The 3,260-nt window shown below is 48.2% G+C and overlaps 1 non-coding gene across 1 annotated transcript; it reads right to left on the bottom strand.

Annotated features, from left to right (window-relative positions):
- Positions 1-315: 315 nt before the first annotated feature.
- Positions 316-387, bottom strand: Trnai-gau (transfer RNA isoleucine (anticodon GAU)). Its single transcript has one exon. It is a non-coding gene; the product is annotated as a tRNA-Ile (tRNA).
- Between the last annotated feature and the right edge of the window lie 2,873 nt (positions 388-3,260).

Genomic DNA, 3,260 nt, shown 5'->3' with positions numbered 1-3,260 from the left:
ATGGCCATTAGCTACTTCTGCAGAAGCGGCGGCGACGACGACGACGACGACGACGACGACGACGACGACGACGACGACGACGACGACGACGACCGCAAGAGGCTCTGAGATATGTGAGACATACATCTATAAAATGTAATTCAGACTGCCTCGTCCCACCTTATGCTGTACCGCTTGGGCAAATGCTTTATCTGCGCCATTCGCCTTAATCACATCTGAGAGTAATTCTTAAAAAACGTCTGTCGCTAATTGTTCGTCATCACAGATACTGTTTCCTATACGGCCACGACGCGCAACTGATATCCAAAATTCATCTTCCTCCTGTGAGGATGGAACTTACAACCCCTGGTTTATCAGACCAGCGCTCTACCACTGAGCTAAAGAGGCGCGGCCTAGCGGTACTTTTGGGTACTTCGTCCTTACGGTCGTCTGCATCATCAGACTTCAGGTGACAACTCTTCATATTACCGGCTAATATTTGCAGCTATGGCGACCCATTACTGCTTGGCTACACATCTGACACGTAACCGATGTGCTCTCCAAACAACAACACTTGCATTTCAGAACATGTCTTTCAAACATGTCTACAAAATCACCTTCACCTTCAAATACAGATTCCTTTCGACTGACAGAGACGTAGGCAAAGTTTAAAGTTGCTATTTCCATTAAATCTCGTTAATCAGAAAACGGTAGTTTACATCTGCAGAGGAACAAAATTCCGTTCCGCCCAGCGTGTTGCTCGAAACCACGACCCTGGGATTAGGAGTCTGACGCTCTACCGACTCAGCTAGCCGGCTTCCTCGGTGAATACCTGCAAGGTAGCACGTCACACAGTACTCGTTTGGGTTGGGTGGTCCCATACAGAATCTCTCCATGCTGCCTAATGTTTTCCTAACGTCACACTCGTCACATACTACACTTTTATGTCATAATCATTTCTGAGAGGTAAAGAAATTGCATGACAACATGCAGAGCTAGTGGCGTCAAAATTAACACACATACTTTATGTGAATCAAAAGCCGAACGAGTTACTTTCCGACGTTGTTTTAGATGTGCAAGTGCCAGTCAAAACTCGCGGTGTCGGCACTCTGCCGACCATTTCGCTAGTTAACACCGGTCTTGTTGTGTATGTTTCAAGCTCAAGAGCATCTCCCAGCAAAAAATGGTCAACAGCCACATTCAGACGGTTTCATACTGCTCAATTGCTACATTAAAACGGTATGTTTCTTTTTCAGAACTGGAAAAACACGAGCGTGACAGCATTCGAACCTGTAATCTTCAGATCCGAAGTCCGACGCCTTATCCATTTTTTTTACCCCCCTTTTTTTGTTATTTTTTGTTTTTTGTTTTTTTTAATCATTTCATTCAGAATATAATTAACTTTTGCCAGCAATGTTGCATTACTGACTATAATCCATCCCAAAAAATATCAACATAAAACTTAACAAAATTTTTATTGTTGTCAAGAAATGAAATGAAATGTCGTGTGACTAGGGCCTTGCGTCGGGTAGACCGTTCGCCTGGTGCAAATATTTCGAGTTGACGCTACTTTTTTTTGTTTTTTTTTTGGGAATGCATAAAAAAAACAAGGCAGCCATGCGCAAAAAGTTGCCAATTGCCAATAAAGTGAACTAAAAAGGGCCATCTAGCTCGCCGCGGTCACATTGCTAGGCGGGCGGCCAGGAACGGGCGGTCGTCATTACATTGGACATCACCAGCCACCAATCGTTGGAGCGCCCGGGGCCGCTGCACACAGTCAGAGACTGTTTCTGTTACCATAGGGGAATCGTGGAAAGATCACATCTACAAGTTAATGTCTTCTCACACCCGGCACACCCCAGCTGGGTGGTGGGTCCATGAATGACGAACCCAAATAGTTTGCAAAAAGGTTCCGGTAATCCTGTCTGTTCGTTAAGACCAGAAACTCGTCGATCATATAGTACCATAAATCGAGGACGTCTTTGTCTCCATCGCGGTATATGTAGTGTATCGCCATTCCTCGTACCCAATTAACCGCATTCATCCGGGTCATAGGGAAATAGACAGCGTCGGGTTGAAAGAGTTCTTGGGGTAAAATCGAAACGTAGGGGCGGCGGAGCAGGAAAGCCAGGATCTGGCGGATCAGTTTCCAGCACTCACGCGCGGGGCCACAGTTCAGTCTATGTTCGTCCGTTTCTAACGTCGTGCAACAGGGGCACACAGGGTCGTCAATTAGGTGAATGGCATGCAGCCGTTGTCGGGTTGGAAGTTTCTCGTTAACGACCACATACCACGTCGACCGCACGAAAGTAGACAGGAACGGCGCGTGGATGGCTCGCCATACCCGTGGCCAGTCGACCGTAGGGTGGCGCCGTACAATGTCGTTATCCGGAGTCCAGTGCTGGAGAGCACTATAATAAGTCTTCGCTGTCGGATTCCGTGTCTCCGATATAACCCGCAACACATAGCTATGCTCTACGAAAAACGTTCTAATATGTGACAGCGAGGGCGATAAATGTCCAACTGGTACCGGTGGGTACAGCGTACGTGGGGCCACTTCTTCAATCAGTAGGCCGGGGAGACTTGCTGTTGGTGAAAGCCAGAGTCGCCTCATGGAACGCAGATACAGTGCCAGCGCTCTGTGCTTGACGTGAGTGAGTCCAACACCGCCTTTGTCGAAGGGTAAAGTAAGCGTAACAAAACGGATCTTGAAAACAGCACCATCGTTCACCACGTGTCCAAACACTGCCTGTATCCTGGAAGCCATCGTGTCCGTTATCGGCAGTACATGGGCGTAATGGTTAAGGTGAGAAGCCATGTACACATTGACGTATTGTGCGCGTTGCAAAATGTTCAATGATCTGAATTTATTGAGACGAGCCTCTAAACGGAGTCGTCGTAAGACCATACGATACGTAAAGGCCGCCGTGCGTTGTATTTGTCGATGGAGTGATATCCCTAAACACTTGAGCATCGGGACCTTTGTCAGAGGTACGGCCAGACCTGCAGGCATTCCTCGTCCTACCTCCATGTAGCGTGATTTCCGAAGGTTGAGCACACTGCCTGCCACCGCCCCATACTGGTGGAGCCCGGAAAACGCCGTGTGTATTTCGTCACCAGACCGTGCTTAGAACATCACATCGTTGGCGTATGCACCACATCGAAAGGTTACGGAACGAAGGGTAAGTCCTTCTAAGCGTCGCCGTAGTCCGTGAAGAGCTGGTTCGAGGGCAACGGCGAAGAGCATGGCAGAAAGAGGACAACCCTGCCGGACGGACCTG

Source organism: Schistocerca gregaria, chromosome 5 (genome assembly GCF_023897955.1).
Source record: "Schistocerca gregaria isolate iqSchGreg1 chromosome 5, iqSchGreg1.2, whole genome shotgun sequence".
Classification (NCBI taxonomy): domain Eukaryota; kingdom Metazoa; phylum Arthropoda; class Insecta; order Orthoptera; family Acrididae; genus Schistocerca; species Schistocerca gregaria.
This window is presented reverse-complemented; position numbering and strand designations above follow the sequence as displayed.